Here is a 17,693-nt window from a genome sequence, read left to right on the forward strand (position 1 = left end):
TGAAAAAAGCACTTCGCTCCGTGTGTGCGCTGCTGATAGGCTGACAGATTGCACCTCCCCACTGTAAATGCGGGAAAGAGAAAAAAAAATGGAGATCTTCAATATTCCTGCAGAGATCCATCCCCTGCCCCTCCCCACCCCGCTGTACACTCAAACTGCGTATTAACATTATTTTCATCATTACTGAGAAAAAATCCAGTTATGATTTTGGTGCACGAACAGTTATCGAACATAACCTCAAACAGCCGAATTTTTCTCAAATCGTTCGTGTTCGCCGAACGGCTCGAACACCGCCCAAAACAGCTCGAATTTGAGATTGGCGAACAGTTCGAGTAGAACAACGCTCATCTCTACTCCTGAAGCTCTGCAATCCAACTGTAATATGAGGTTTCACAGAGCTGCTAGAGACAGGAGACTACCTGGAGGGAGGGGATTTCCTCACAATCTGGTGAGGAAGGAGAAATGAAAGTAAAAGAGATGTGCCTGTCAGGCCTATTGTATGTGACGGAGGGTTAAAATCTCAGTTTTCGCATGTTTTCCACCTTTTGTAGTTCAAAATTATAGGATAGCATGACCGCATCCTCCTACATTCTCAATTCCCTCTGCTACATCAACAGTTTACTAATTTTTGTTAAAAATTAGATCCAAATTAATAATGACAGCAGTGGGATTTGAACCCACACCTCCAGAGAGTCTGGAGCATAAATCCAGCACCTTAGACCGCTCGGCCACGCTACCTCATACAAATGTTCAAAGTTATTTATATCAGAAATTTGCTAATGACATAAGTGGCAAAAAATATTGTATATCCAATTAGACAAAGAGACTAATTTTCAGGGAAACGTAATTATCAGGGATTTGTTTGTACATTGACTCTGGGGCACCATTTTACAAAACATATGACTTGTATCCAGATGTTTTACTAATCTTTCCTCTGTTGGCTCATCCGCTAATTTTTAGATATCACTGAATTAGATGGTATAGATTACTTGCTATGATCTCCCATATACAGGACACTCAAACATGAAGGATTCCTACACCCCTGCCTGAACATAACAGATGATCAGAAGCAGCAGCAAGGAAGACATTATACAGCAGTACAGAGCAGTGTAGCTATGAATCCATCACTAGGGTGACTTACTGGAAAGCAGCAGAAGCAGCATGGCTCTGTTTATGTTTGCTAATCACTCTGCTCATCCTGTATTGATAACCCTAAAAAGGCAGCAGGGATATGAGCTAGCAGTTAGACTTCTTTTGACCAAGATTGATTTTGGCAAATTTTGAGAATGGTTTATCATTGATTGAACTGACATGGATGTAACATAGATGGTAAATTATGTAATTCATTCTGATGCCTAAAGCCAACATGACCACTCATATGCAGTATTCATGCGTATGACTTGTTCACATGTTCCTTTTCTTCTACAGCACAGTGAAGATTGTTTCATGTTATATTTGCTTTCTTAGAGAACACAGAAGCAAAATAGGAATTTAAATGTTCAGTCTTCTCAATATCATTATTGAACACTTTACCCTTTACATCCTTTAAAAATCCTATAGCATCTTTAGCTTTTCTCTAACTTTTGACTTACTTCCAAAATCCTTTCTTATTACTTTTGGTCTCTCTTGCAGGCATCACTTCATTACTGGCTTTAGCTCTTCTAACGCTAGCCCAGCTTTCCCTGCAGGTAGCATTATATTCTTCTTTAGATATGAACCCTTCTTTCCATTTGATATTCATTTCTTTGTTCCTTTTTAGCAAGCTTTTAAGTTCAGTATTCAGCCATCCTGGTTCCTTCTTTTCGGGATTGTTACTGATTGTGCAGTGAGAATTTAATTTAGCAAAATCTCCCATCCTTCCTGGACATTTCTTTCCTTTAGAACATCCTACCTTTCCTTCCTTTTTACTGAGTCCATTAAAATCTGCCTTTCCACAGTCCAATCTTAAAATCTCAGTTTTCGCAGGTTTTCCACCTTTTGTAGTTCAAAAGTATAGGATAGAATTACCGCTGCCTCCTAAATTCTCAATTCCCTTTACTTCATCAACTGTTTCCTAATTTTTCGTAAAAATCAGATCCAAATAATTAACAGCAGCAATAGGATTTGAACCCACTCCTCCAGGGAGACTAGAGCCTAACTCCAGCACCTTAGACGACTCGGCCACGCTACCTCATACGGATGTTCAAATTTATTTAAATTAGAAATTTGCTAATGATAAAAGTGGCAGAAAACATTGTATATCTAATTAGACAAAAATACATATGTTATTATGCATGAGCAATGTAGTTATCAGGGATTTGTTTGTACATTGACTCTGGGGCACCATTTTACAAAACATATGACTTGTATCCAGATATTTAACTAATCTTTCCTCTGTTGGCTCATCCGCTAATTTTTAGATATCACTGAATTAGGTGGTATAGATTACTTGCTATGATTTCCCATATACAGGACACTCAAACATGAAGGATTCCTACACCCCTGCCTGTACGTAACAGATAATCAGAAGCAGCAGCAAGGAAGACATTATACAGCAGTACAGAGCAATGTAGCTATGAGTTCAGCACTAGGGTGACTTACTGGAAAGTAGCAGAAGCAGCATGGCTCTGTTTATGTATGCTAATCAATCTGCTCATCCTGTATTGATAACGCTAAAAATACAATAGGGAAATGAGCTAGCATTTAGACTTTTCTTGACCAAAATTGATTTTGGCAAATTTTGAGAATGGTTGATCATTGATTGAACTGACATGGATGTAACATAGATGGTAAATTATGTAATTAATTCTGATGCCTAAAGCCAACATGACCACTCATATGCAGTATTCTTACATATGACTTGTTCACATGTTCCTTTTCTTCTACAGCACAGTGAAGATAACTTGATGTTACATTTGCTTTCTTAGAGAACACAGAAGCCAAATAGGAATTTAAAAGTTCAGTCTTCTCAACATCATTATTGACCACTTTACCCTTTTCATCCTTTAAAAATCCTATAGCATCTTTGGCTTTTCTTTAACTTTTGACTTACTTCCAAAATCCTTTCTTATTGCTTTTGGTCTCTCTTGCAAGCCTCACTTCATTACTGGCTTTAGCTCTTCTAACGCTAGCCCAGCTTTCCCTGCAGACAGCATTATATTCTTCTTTAGATATGAACTAGTGTTGAGCGAACATGCTCGACACTGCTTGTTACTCGCCCGAGCATCACGCTACTCGGGATGTTCGGCGAGCACCGAGCATTTCCGGGTTACTCGGGCGGGAGCTCGTGTCTCCGCCCTGCATGTTTGGCGCTGTTTACAGAGCCAATGAACATGCAGGGATTGCCAGCCAGTCACTGTAATGCCGCAGCCATGTTGTTTGTGGGCATTACAGTGATTGGCTGGCCGCACAGCGTCACGTAGAGTATTTAAAACCGGGCGCCGCCATCTTGGACACAGTCGCTCTGGATCAGACAGTGTAGGGACAGCGCTGCTGATTTAGGGAGAGATATATCCTGCAAAATAGTTAGTGTAGGGTCTGTAAAGGCTGCCAGATCAAACAAACAGTCCTTCTCAGGACTAATGTCCATCCCAGGTATATCAGGCAGGCCCAGGCAGGCAGGCTGTATAGGAGACACAGTGGTTATACCAGCAAACGCTGCATTACAGTCCTGTGTGCTGCTCCTGTTGCTGATATTGCTGGACTTAGCTCCAGGTCCCGGGGGCCAGGAAAAATCCTTTTTTTTAATCTAAATCCTCTTTTTTTTTTCGTCCTTCACAATGTACAAATACCCATCTTATTAACCTTTTGGTGCCCCCCCCCCCAAAAAAAAGTGTGCCTCTGATTTTTCAGATGCAAATATATCTGTTGAAAATAGTCTGGTGTAGGCCAGAGAAATAGAAGTGTGGTTTTGCAGTTCTATGGGCCATTTAAATCTAAAAAAAAACAGTTTGAGTGTGTCGCTCACTGTTCAGCCGCAAATATATATATATATGTTCAAAAGCCTGGTATACACCAGTAAATTTTTACTGTGGTTTGATGTTCCACGGTAAAACATCTCTATTATCCTGTTTTTGGCATTTTTTGCTGTATAAAAATAATAATAGTGTCTCCCTGTTTTTACAGACACAAATATATCTGTTGAAAATAGTCTGGTGTAGGCCAGAGAGACAGAAGTGTGCTTTTGCTTTTCCACGGTAAAAAATCTCTATTATCCTGCTTTTTGTATTTTTTGCTATAAAAAAAAAAAAAAATAGTGTCTCCCTGATTTTTCAGACACAAATATATCTGTTGAAAATAGTCTGGTGTAGGCCCGAGAAATACAAGTGTGGTTTTGCAGTTCCACGGTACAAACCTCTGTATTATCCACTTTTGGGCCATTTGTATCTAAAAAAAACAGTTTGAGTGTGTCCCTCACTGTTCAGACTCAAATATATATATATTTTAAAAAGCCTGGTATACAACAGTAAATTATTACTGTGGTTTTGATGTTCCACGGTAAAACATCTCTATTATCCTGTTTTTGGCATTTTTTGCTGTATAAAAATAATAATAGTGTCTCCCTGATTTTTCAGACACAAATATATCTGTTGAAAATAGTCTGGTGTAGGCCAGAGAGACAGTAGTGTGCTTTTGCTGTTCCACGGTAAAAAAATCTCTATTATCCCGCTTTTTGCATTTTTTGCTGTAAAAAAAAATAAAAAATAGTGTCTCCCTGATTTTTCAGACACAAATATATCTGTTGAAAATAGTCTGGTGTAGGCCCGAGAAATACAAGTGTGGTTTTGCAGTTCCACGGTACAAACCTCTGTATTATCCACTTTTGGGCCATTTGTATCTAAAAAAAACAGTTTGAGTGTGTCGCTCACTGTTCAGCCGCAAATATATATATATATTTTAAAAAGCCTGGTGTATACCAGTAAACTATTACTGTTGTTTTGATGTTCCATGGTAAAACATCTCTATTATCCTGTTTTGGCATTTTTTGCTGTATAAAAATAATAATAGTGTCTCCCTGATTTTTCAGACACAAATATATCTGTTGAAAATAGTCTGGTGTAGGGCAGAGAGACAGAAGTGTGCTTTTGCTGTTCCACGGTAAAAATCTCTATTATCCTGCTTTTTGCATTTTTTGCTGTAAAAAAAAAAAATAGCGTCTCCCTGATTTTTCAGACACAAATATATCTGTTGAAAATAGTCTGGTGTAGGCCCAAGAAATACAAGTGCGGTTTTGCAGTTCCACAGTACAAACCTCTGTATTATCCACTTTTGGGCCATTTGTATCTAAAAAAAACAGTTTGAGTGTGTCGCTCACTGTTCAGCCGCAAATATATATATATTTTAAAAAGCCTGGTATACACCAGTAAATTATAACTGTGGTTTTGCTGTTCCACGGTAAAATATCTCTATTATTCAGGTTTTGGTCGTTTTTTCCGTAAAGAAAAACAGTAGTGTCTCCTGACTGCTGTGACACAAAAATATATCTGTTGAAAATAGTCTTGTGTAGGCCCGACATCCCAGTGTGGTTTCGCAGTTCCATGGGTCAAATCGCTATACTATCCAGTTTTGGGCCTTTCGTATCGAAAAAAAAAGCAGTTTGAGTGTGTCGCTCACTGTTCAGCCGCAAATATCTCTATTTAAAAAAGTGTGGTATACCCCAGTAAACAATAACTGTGGTTTTCCTCTTCCACGGTTCTAATCTACTCTTTATTACCCTTTTTCCATTGATAGTGCAAGTGTAAGCTATTTTACTTCATTTACAATGGGCAAGGCGCTTGGCAAGGGAAGTGGAAGTGCATGTTCTGGTGATGGTTCGTGCAGAGGACGGGGCCGTGGCCATGGTGAAAATGTGCCACAACCAATTGCCACATCTTCTCGCTCCCACTTCTTGACCGAATTACTAGGGAAGCACAGAACAACACCAGTATTGAGAACTGATCAGTGTGAACAGGTTATTAAATGGATAGCAGACAATACTTCCAGTTAACTGGGCACCACCACCTTCGGTCTGTCTTCAACACGGTCAACTCTTAGTAGCCGTGAGTCTCGACCACATACTCCTCCTCACCCTGATGCTCCTTCCTCCCACCATGCCGAGTGTCATCAGACAGCAAGTGATCCCACACTTGGACACTCTGAAGAGCTGTTCACTGGTCCATTTCCATATTTGGGCCCCTCGCCTGATACGCTTGAAGTGGTGGAAGAGGAGATCCCATGTTGCGATGCCAGATATTTGAACAGCCACGGCCACAGGAAGTCGACTTTGGCAATCTGTCACAAGAGGTGGACGATGACGAGACACAATTGCCAGGAAGTGAGGAGGAGGATCGTGTTGCGCAAGTGGAAGAGGAGGAGGTGGTGGATGATCTAGTAACTGACCCAACGTGGAAGGAGGACATGCAGAGTGAGGCCAGCAGCACACAGCGGGAGGGAGGCAGAGCACCCCAACATGCAGGAAGAAGCAGTGTGGTGGCCGCAGACAGAAGGCACGCAACCGTTCCCCGTAACACCAACACGAGGGACGTTGCCAGTACAAGCGGTAGGCCTTCCAGAGTCTGGAATTTTTTTAAAGACTCTGCTGATAACCCCAAAAAGCCCATATGTTCCACCTGCCATGCCAGCATCAGCAGGGGTGACAAAACTACCAGCCTGACCACCACCATCATGATCAGGCACATGGCAGCAAAGCACCCGACTTTGTGGGGTGAAACCCAGGGTCCACGACCAGTGTCAGCGGGTGTCACCACTGCTTCTTCCACTGTTGTGCGTGCAATAGAACCCCCTGTTGTGTGTGCAAGGCAATCACCTGTCCATACTGCATGTAAAGATGCCCCCTCCTCTCAGTCTTCACTTGTTATGACAGTTTCTCAAGAAACAGCATCAACGTCCACGTCCCACTGCAGCGTTCAATTGTCCATATCCCAGACCTTTGAACGAAAGCGGAAATTCGCAGCTAACTCCCCACAGGCCACAGTCCTAAATTCGCACGTTTCACGACTGCTTGCATTGGAAATGCTGCCTTTTAGGCTGGTGGAGACGGAATCCTTCCGCAATCTTATGGCGGTGTCCGTACTCGGTCCCCAGCCGACACTATTTTGCCCGGTGTGCCATCCCCGCACTACACAAGCACGTGTCCCAAAGCATCTGCCATGCCCTCAACAACGCAGTTACTGGGAGAGTCCACCTGACAACAGACACGTGGACAAGTGCTTGTGGCCAGGGACGGTACATCTCTCTGACGGCACACTGGGTAAACATAGTGGAAGCCGGGACCCAGTCAGACCTTGTGACGGAACACATACTCCCGACACCGAGGATTGCGGGCCCAATGTCAGTCAGAGTTGCCCCCACAGTGTACAGCTCCTGCGCATCCTCCTCCTCCTCCTCCTCATGTTCAGCCTCCATCTCAGATATCACCACATCAGTTACAAGCTGGAAGCATTGCAGTACTGCCTCCGCCAAGCGGCAACAAGCTGTGCTGAAACTCATAAGCTTAGGTGATAAACCTCACACTGCTTGTGAGTTGTGGACAGCTGTGAAAGAGCAGGCAGATCTGTGGCTGAGACCGCTGAACCTACATCCCGGTATGGTCGTGTGTGACAATGGCCCTAACCTGGTGGCGGCTCTGAGGCGAGGTGAGATCACACATGTACCATGCCTGGCTCATGTGCTTAACCTCGTGGTTCAGCGGTTTCTTAAATCGTACCCCGAGTTGCCAGATCTGCTCGTGAAAGTACGCCGCCTGTCAGCTCATTTTCGCAAGTCGGCTACAGCTTCCGCCACCCTTGCTGTGTTGCAGCAGCGTTTGCAGCTTCCGGCACACCGACTGGTGTGTGATGTCCCCACACGTTGGAACTCTACCCTCCACATGTTGCAAAGGATTTGTGAGCAGAAGAGAGCAGTTGTGGCGTACCAGCTGCAACAAGGCCGTCGATATTCAGGTCAGACTCCACACATAAGACCTCAGGAGTGGACCTGGATGTCTGACATATGTACCATCCTGACAAACTTTGAGGAGGCCACCAAGATGGTGAGTGGCGATGACGCCATCATTAGTGTCAGCATCCTACTTGTCTGTCTCTTGCAACGCTCTCTGCAGAGAATTAAAGAGGAGGCATTGCAGCCAGAGTATGATGAGATGGATCAAGAAGCCGTAGCGGGCGATTACACATAGCCCAGCCTCATCTCATCCCAACGTGCATTGGGGGACAATGAGGGAGAGGAGGAGGAGGAGGAAGAACAGGAGCATCTATCATGCATTGTAGACGGTAGTACCTGTACAAGTGTCATACCGTCGGTTCAGCGTGGGTGGCCTGAGGACAGGGGGGAGGAGGAAGAGGAGGAGGAGGAGGAGAGCATGGTCAGTCGTCATCTTGGTGAAGACACGGAAATCTTGCCCGTTACCAGTCTGGCACGCATGGCTGACTTTATGTTACGCTGCTTTAACCGTGACCCTCGCGTTGTCAAAATGTTGGGTGACAGTCATTACTGGTTGGTGACACTTGTAGACTCCCGCTACAGGGAGAACTTTTACTCTCTTATTCCTGAGGTGGAGAGGTCTACAAAAATGGGGCAATACCAGAAGGTCCTTGCTGCAGAACTCTTAAAAAAATTCCCATCTGAACACGCTAGCGGCAGAGGTCACAGTTCGTTGCCCAACCAAGGCGTACAGGCGAGAGAGATGCAACTCCAATCCAGCAGAGGCAGGGGAACACTGTCAACGTTCTGGGACAGTTTTCTGACACCCGACCAGCTTTCAGGCCCTGAGGCGCGGGGTACTCTCACAAGGAGTGGAAAGTTTCAAAAGATGGTGAGGGAGTACCTTGCCGATCGTACCAGCGTCCTCCGTGATTCCTCTGTGCCTTATAATTATTGGGTATCCAAGCTGGACACTTGGAATTAACTCGCTTTGTACACCTTGGAGGTCCTGGCCTGCCCTGCCGCTAGCGTGTTATCGGAGCGTGTTTTTAGTGCCGCTGGGGGAATTATAACTGATAAGCGCACTCGCCTGTCAACTGACAATGCTGACAAGCTGACCCTTATGAAAATGAACAAGGGCTGGATTGGGCCTGACTTCTCATCACCACCAAATAACAGCAGAGTAACACAAAGTCAAATCCACTGTGTTATTTCGGGAGGTGTATTCACATGCACCGCTTCACACCCACACATGGGTATACGCTTCCTCGTTTCGGCTGTTTAATCTTCTTCTCCTTATCCTCAGCCTCCACCACCACTATACCACCAGGGTGCCAGCATTGCAAGTTCCTCCGTCCTAATTTTTGGCAGCTATGCTGGGAAAGCATAAGCAAATACCATGGGACACCCACTCCCCAATAATGGGACTTATGTTTAAATCATAGAATCATAGAATGGTAGAGTTGGAAGGGACCTCCTGGGTCATCTGGTCCAACCCCCTGCTCAAAGCAGGATTCACTAAATCATCTCAAACAGATGTCTGTCCAGCCTCTGTTTGAAGACGTCCATTGAAGGGGAACTCACCACCTCTCGTGGCAGCCTGTTCCACTCATTAATCACCCTAACTGTCAAAAAGTTTTGTTTGTAATATGCTGTACTGCATGGCTCTTGTAAGGGACATTGCAATTTGCTCCATCCTAATTTTTGGGAGCTTTTGCTTGCAAGGCATAAGCAAATGCTATGGGACACCCACTCCCCAATAATGGGACTTATGTTTATAATATGCTGTACTGCATGGCTCTTGTAAGGGGCATTGCAAGTTGCTTCGTCCTAATTTTTGGCAGCTTTTGCTTGCAAGGCATAAGCAAATACTATGGGACACCCACTCCCCAATAATGGGACTTATGTTTGTAATATGCTGTACTGCATGTGACTCGCCCCCTGGGCCGTGTGTACATGTGTGTGGGATACCCAGTGCCGCGTCTCTGGGGTCTGTAGTCTCCGTGGCGGAGACCCGGTCCTGTGGCTCAGGCTGGTCAAACCAGTGGCAGTCTTTCTTAGGTTTTGAGGTTAATTGTCCGACTGTGCCACCCGTGGATTGCGGTCAGGGAGTACCACTGCTGCGAGGCAGACCGCTGAGGCTGGTGTTGTGTGCGCAGCATAGAATGGGATAACTCCCCTCGGGAGGAGTATAGCCTCAGGGCAGTGAGTGTGGTTGATGGGGGTGATGGTGCACGAGCGCAGCAGGAACGACTCAGAGTCTTTTCAGTGCAGTTCAGGGTCTTTACTGATGATTATAAGGTAGACCCTCCCGGTAGTACTGGCTAGCATAAGAGGCCTGGTCAGTCTGTGATCAAGCTGGAGTTCCCCTGGCAAGGTGGAGTTTTAGGCCTCCCCGTCTGTCTGCACTCTTCCTGGCTACCTTGCTGTAAGCGGGTAGAAGTAGCCCACGTCCCTGAGTGTGCCGTGTAGTGCTCACCCGTATGGCTGGTGACTTGGGGCCTTCTGTTAGCCTCCGCTCCACGACGGCGGTGCTGGTCCCTTGCTTGTGACTGAGCCTCCGGGCTTCTATGGCCAGAGGACCTGAAATTCCCTGCCGGCTGGTTTCTGCTGCTGGATATATAAGTCCTCACAGCTTTGGACTCCTGTGTCCAGTTCCTATTGTCTTCTGCCAGGGCGAGCTCTGCTCAGCTTCCAACCCCTGGTCTTTAGCTCCTAGCTCCTACAGAGCTCCTTGCTGTTACTTTCCCTTGCTCTCACTCTGACTCTGACTGTTCTCTGACTCACTCAACCCTGCCCCAGATCCAGTTTATAAGGGCAGAATTCTCCCCTCCCAGTATTGGGGCAGGAGGATGTTGCATGTTTAAGGGATCCTGACCAGGAAACCTCCCACTTGCTCTCCGACGTAATATCTCTATTACTGTGGTGACCAGACCCCTGGAGTGCCACACATGGCTCTTGTAAGGGGCATTGCAGTTCCTCATAATTTTTGGAAAGCCTTCCTTTCACTGCTTAGGCCAACAGTGCACGGGAGACCCAGTTGCTTTAAATCGAAAAAAAGGTTTAGTTAATGTCCTCTGACCTCCTTGTCATTTCCAAGGGGCATTGGAGTGGCTCGAAATTTTTGGTAGGCATTGCACTCACTGTATGCCCTATAACTGTGTAGCCGAACCGCTCCTTTTGTTACAGAAACATATCCTACAAGACATATCTGGTTGACTGGCCTGATATTGATGTGAATGGTCCCTGTTCCTCCTGCTATTTCTCATTTGCCACCACCTCATCCTTCATTTATCACCTGAAGCTTTGTTTTAACGGGAGTCATAGAACTGGGATAGTAGCAGGAAAACATCTAGCAATCCTCGGAGGAGGTAGGATATGCGCCAAAACGCGGACCACCTCAGGCCTAGCCGCTACTACATACATGCGCTTGCATTCCAAGAAAACAAAGCAGATGCTAACTTCTATCATCATCATCATGCTCCTCACCTAGGCACTCTCAACTCCCCTGATGGAGAAGCCAGGGCCCACCGGAGGAGTCTGGTTCTCTGGTGGGCTCGTCCAATGCTGCCCTAAAGCAGGCCAGGCTAAGAAAAGTGTGGGGGAAGGTGACAGGAGAAATCAGGGTGGCTGGGGACCGAGCGTGGACACCCGGCCGCCGGGCGGCTGGGGACAGAGTATGGATACCTCGCTGCCAAAGAGGCCATGAGGTAGTGGCCAGCTTCGGCCTCCTCCAAACTAAAAGGCCCCATTTCAAGTGAAAGCTAGCAGTATGGTATTGCAGCCTGCGGGTGGGTGGGTGGTTGGCTGCATATTTTCGCTTGCATTGCAAGGAATGGGGGAGGTACAATTAAACACTGCCCTGGGACAAGGACTTGCACGGGGATAGTTGCAAGTCTGCATCTTCTGATGCGGCAAGGATCACTTCTGATGGGCACACTTTTAGACAGTTACCTGGGGGTGAGATGCTTCCAGGGGTCTTCCCCATGCTGATCCCTTGTCTTTTCAGCACTGTTTGCATGTGTCACACAGCACATGGCCAGATAAGGTTGTAAAATGTTAAAATGACATTTCCAGGTGAACGCATTTGTCACGGTTGAAAGCAATACAAAAGTGCAAAAACGCATGAAAAATGCTACTTGTGAACATAGCCCAATGTGTGGAGGAGTATTTTTGATTTTGGTTATTTATTTTCCCTTATACACAAGTTTTTACCGTGGAAAGTGAATTCCTTAACATATTTCACAGGAAAACCGTTTCAGTTTTGTTTTTGAACGTTTTATTGTGAGCCCGCAAAAGTGGCTTAATACCTCTGACCACGTTGTTGACAGCAGTGACCTGGGGGGCAGAAATGCTTCCAGGGGCGATCCCCATGCTGCCCCCATGTCTTTTGAGCACTGTCACTATCGTTTTGGGCACTTTTTAGGCTTTCTACAGACTGCCGGGGGTGCTGCCGCAAAAATGCTCGGGTCTCTCATAGACTAACATTGGGCTCGTTGCTCAGGTCGAGCACCCGAGTATCACGGTAAGCTCGGCCCGAGCTTCGAGCACCCCAGCATTTTAGTGATCACTCAGTCGTCACCTTGGTGAGGACACGGAAGTCTTGCCCGTTACCAGTCTGGCACCCATGGCTGACTTTATGTTACGCTGGCTTAACCGTGACCCTCGCATTGTCAAAATGTTGTGTGACAGTCATTACTGGTTGATGACACTTTTAGACCCCCTCTACAAGGAGAACTTTCACTCTCTTATTCCTGAGTTGGAGAGGTCTATAAAAATGGGGCAGTACCAGAATGCCCTTGCTGCAGAACTATTAAAAAAATTCCCATCTGAACACGGTAGCGGCAGAGGTCACAGTTCGCTGCCCAACTAAGGCATACAGGCAAGAGAGAAGCAACTCCAATCCAGCAGAGGCAGGGGAACACTGTCAATGTTGGAAATTTTTGGTAGGCATTGCACTCACTGTATGCCCTATAACTGTGTAGCCGAACCGCTCCTTTTGTTACAGAAACATATCCTACAAGACATGTGTGGTTGGCTGGCCTGATATTGATGTGAATGGTCCCTGTTCCTCCTGCTCTATCTCCTTTGCCACCACCTCATCCATCATTTATCACCTGAAGCTTTGTTTTAACGTGAGTCATAGAACTGGGATAGTAGCAGAAAAACATCCAGCAATCCTCGAAGGAGGTAGAATATGCGCCAAAACGCTGACCACCTCAGGCCTAGCTGCTACTACATACATGCGCTTGCATTCCAATGAACAGAAAGCTAAGGAGGTGGATGGCCTCATGATCATGAATAATTTACTCGTTGTATAGGAGGCCGACCACTGCTGCTGTCTACCTTCTGAACTTTGTGTTGAAGCCTGATTGACCCAGGACCCGCAATCCTCTATGTCTGGAGGACGTGTTGCATCCCAGTGTCCAACTGTGTCCCGGCTTCCACAATATTAACCCAGTGTGAAGGTGTCAGTGAGATGGACCATTCCTGGCCACATTCACTTGTCCATGTGTTTGTGGTTAGGCTGTCCTTCCCACTAAATGCACTGGGGAGGGCACAGGTAATATTTTGGTATGCGCGCTTGTGTATAAGGCGCACCGGGACAAATAGGGGTGGCTGGGGACCGTTTATGGACACCCGGCCATCCCCACGCCGCTGGTGACTGTGTGTGGGCACCCGGCCGCGGGGCGGCTGGGGACTGAGTATGGACACCCGGCCGCCCCCTGGCAGCTGGGAGCCAAGCGTGGACACCCGGCCGCCGGGCGGCTGGGGACTGAGTATGAATGCCAGGCTACCGACGCAGCCATGACGTGGTGGCCAGATTCCACCTCCACATGCCTAAAAGGCCCAATTTCAAGTGCAAGCAAGCTAGCAGTATGGTACTGCAGCCTGGGGGTGGGTGGGTGGCAGGCTGCATACTTGCGCTTGTATTGCAAGTTATGGGGGAGGTACAATTGAACACTGCCCTGGGACAAGGACTTGCATGGGGATAGTTGCAAGTCTGCATCTGCTGATGCGGCAAGGATCACTTCTGATGGGCACACTTTTAGGCTGTGACCTGGGTGTCAGAGATGCTTCCAGGGGTCTTCCCCATGCTGTTCCCATGTCTTTTTAGCACTGTATGCATGTGTCAAACAGCACATGGCCAGATAAGGTTGTGAAATGTTAAAATGACATTTCCCGGTGAATGCATTTGTCACGGTTGAAAGCAATACAAATGTGCAAAAACACATAAAAAATGCTACTTGTGAACATAGCCCAAGGTGTGCAGGAGTATTTTTGTTTTTGGTTATTTATTTTACCTTATACACAAGTCTTTACCCTGGATAGGATGTTCCTTAACCCCTTTCCGACCTGGTCAGTAATAGTATGCACCAGGTCGGGAAGGCCGGTTCAGCGGGGGCTCCAGCGGTGAGCCCGCACTGAAGCGAGCACATGTCAGCTGATTATTGGAATCACAATCCACCCGCGGCTGTTAACATGTTAAATCTCTGACAGTGGCATTTGACTCGTGCTTCCGGGAGTCCTAAGCCCCGCCCATCAGTGACCCCGTCACGTGATCGCGGGTCACCAATGGGTGGGCATGACAACTCAGGGTCTGCAGCAGACGCCTGTGGTTGTCATGTCTCAATTGCTATGAGCGCCACCTAGGTGTCAGCGCTCATAGCAAGTGAGCATTTCTCCTGCATACAAGCGATCTGCTCATCGCTTGTATGCAGTTGAAGCAATTAGACAACTGTTGCTTCTAATCTCCTCTGGAGACTATAGAAGCAAGCAGAAAGTGTAAAAAAAAGTTTTTAAAATATAAATAAAATAAAAAATATATAAAAGTTTAAGTCACCCCCATTTCGCCCCATTAAAATAAAATATATATATATATATATATAAAAAAAAAAACACATACACATATTTGGTATCGCCACGTTCAGAATCGCCCGATCTATCAATATAAAAGAAGAATTAATACAATCAGTAATCGGCGTAACGAGAAAAAAATGTTATACGCCAGAATTAAGTTTTTTTTGTCGCTACAACTTTGCAATAAAATGCAATAACGGGCAATCAAAACATCGGATCTACCCCAAAATGGTATCAATAAAAACATCAGCCCGGCACGCAAATAATAAGCCCTCACCTGGCCCCAGATTCCGAAAAATGGAGAAGCTAAGGGTCTAGGAAAATGGCGTCATTTTTTTTGTTTTTTTTAGCAAACTTTGGATTTTTTTTTCACCACTTAAATAAAAAAGAACCTATACATGCTTGGTGTCTATGAACTCATAACGACCTGGAAAATAATGATGGCAGGTCAGTTTTAGCAATCTGTGAACGTGGTAAAAAAAGGACCCAAAAAACAACTGTGGAATTGCATTTTTTTTGCAGTTTCACTGCACTTGGAATTTTTTTTCCATTTTCCAGCACAAGATATGGTAAAACCAGTGACGCTGTTTAAAAGAACAACTCATCCCGCAAAAAATAAGCCCTCACATGGCCATATTGAACGAAAATTAAAAAAGTTCTGGCTCTGGGAAAAAGGGGAGCAAAAAAGGAAAACACAAAAACAGAAAGACCCATGGTCGTTAAGGGGTTAACATATTTCACAGGAAAGCACTTTCACTTTCGTTTTTGAACGTTTTATTGTGAGCCTGTAAAAATGGCTTAATACCTCTGACCACGTTGTTGACAGCAGTGACCTGGGGGGCAGAAATACTTCCAGGGGCGATCCCCATGCTGTCCCAATGTCATTTGAGCACTGTCACTATCGTTTTGGGCACTTTTTAGGCTTTCTACAGACTGCCGGGGGAGCCGCCGCAAAAATGTTCGGGTCTCCCATAGACTAACATTGGGCTCGATGCTCGGGTCGAGCACCCGAGTATCACAGTGAGCTTGGCCCGAGCTTCGAGCACCCGAGCATTTTAGTGCTCGCTCAACACTAATATGAACCCTTTTTTCCATTTGATATTCATTCATTTGTTCGTTTTTAGCAAGCTTTTAAGTTCAGTATTCAGCCACCATGGTCTCCATAAATGCTTTCCATTCTTTCTTCTTTTCGGGATTGTTACTGATTGTGCAGTTAGAATTTAATTTAGCAAAATCTCCCATCCTTCCTGGACATTTCTTTACTTTAGAACATCCTACCTTTCCTTCCTTTTTACTGAGTCCATTAAAAACTGCCTTTCTACTGTCCAATCTTAAAATCTCAGTTTTCGCAGGTTTTCATCCTTTTGTAGTTGAAAATTATAGGATAGCATGATCGCTGCCTCCTAAGTTCTCAATCTCCTTTACTTCTTCAACCGTTTCCTAATTTTTGGTAAAAATTGGATCCAAATAAATAATGGTAGTGGTGGGATCTGAACCCACGCCTCCAGAGAAACTGGAGCCTAAATCCAGAGTCTTAGACAGATCAGCCATGCTACCTCTAACAGAAGTTTAAAGTTATTTATATCAGAAGTTTGCTTTTGATGCAAGTGGCAGAAAATATTTTATATCCAATAAGACAAAAAGACAAATGTTATTATGCAACAGCAACGTAATTATCAGGGAATTGTTTGTACATTGACTCTGGGGCACCATTTTACAAAACATATGACTTCTATCCAGATATTTAACTAATCTTTCCTCTGTTGGCTCATCCCCTAATTTTTAGATATCACTGAATTAGGTGGTATAGATTACTTGCTATGATCTCCCACATACAGGACACTCAAACATGAAGGATTCCTACACCCCTGCCTGTACGTAACAGATAATCAGAAGCAGCAGCAAGGAAGACATTATACAGCAGTGCAGAGCAGTGTAGCTATGAATCCATCACTAGGGTGACTTACTGGAAAGCAGCAGAAGCAGCATGGCTCTGTTTATGTTTGCTAATCACTCTGCTCATCCTGTATTGATAATCCTAAAAAGGAAGCAGGGATATGAGCTAGCAGTTAGACTTCATTTTACCAAGATTGATTTTGGCAAATTTTGAGAATCGTTGATCATTGATTGAACTGACATCGATGTAACATAGATGGTAAATTATGTAATTAATTCTGATGCCTAAAGCCAACATGACTATTCATATGCCGTATTCATATGTATGACTTGCTCACATGTTCCTTTTCTTCTACAGCACAGTGAAGATCACTTGATGTTACATTTGCTTTCTTAGAGAAAACAGAAGCATAACAGGAATTTAAAAGTTCATTCTTCTCAACATCATTATTGACCACTTTACCCTTTTCATCCTTTAAAAATCCTATAGCATCTTTGGCTTTTCTTTAACTTTTGACTTACTTCCAAAATCCTTTCTTATTGCTTTTGGTCTCTCTTGCAAGCCTCACTTCATTACTGGCTTTAGCTCTTCTAATGCTAGCCCACCTTTCCCTGCAGACAGCATTATATTCTTCTTTAGATATGAACCCTTCTTTTCATTTGATATTCATTTCTTTGTTCCTTTTTAGCAAGCTTTTAAGTTCAGTATTCAGCCATCCTGGTCTCCACAAATACTTTCCATTCTTCCTTCTTTTCGGGATTGTTACTGATTGTGCAGTGAGAATTTAATTTAGCAAAATCTCCCATCCTTCCTGGACATTTCTTTCCTTTAGAACATTCTACCTTTCCTTCATTTTTACTGAGTCCATTAAAAACTGCCTTTCTACAGTCCAATCTTAAAATCTCAGTTTTCGCAGGTTTTCCACCTTTTGTAGTTCAAAAGTATAGGACAGAATTACCGCTGTCTCCTAAATTATAAATCCCCTTTACGTCCTCAACTGTTTCCTAATTTTTGGTAAAAATTAGATCCAAATAAATAA

The 17,693-nt window shown here is 44.8% G+C and overlaps 1 non-coding gene across 1 annotated transcript; it reads right to left on the reverse strand.

The window, feature by feature from the left end:
- Nucleotides 1–656: 656 nt before the first annotated feature.
- Nucleotides 657–738, reverse strand: TRNAI-UAU (transfer RNA isoleucine (anticodon UAU)). The gene has a single exon. It is a non-coding gene; the product is annotated as a tRNA-Ile (tRNA).
- Nucleotides 739–17,693: the final 16,955 nt, after the last annotated feature.

Source organism: Phyllobates terribilis, unplaced genomic scaffold (genome assembly GCF_046119375.1).
Source record: "Phyllobates terribilis strain yellow unplaced genomic scaffold, ASM4611937v1 Scaffold_11__3_contigs__length_659146591, whole genome shotgun sequence".
NCBI lineage: Eukaryota > Metazoa > Chordata > Amphibia > Anura > Dendrobatidae > Phyllobates > Phyllobates terribilis.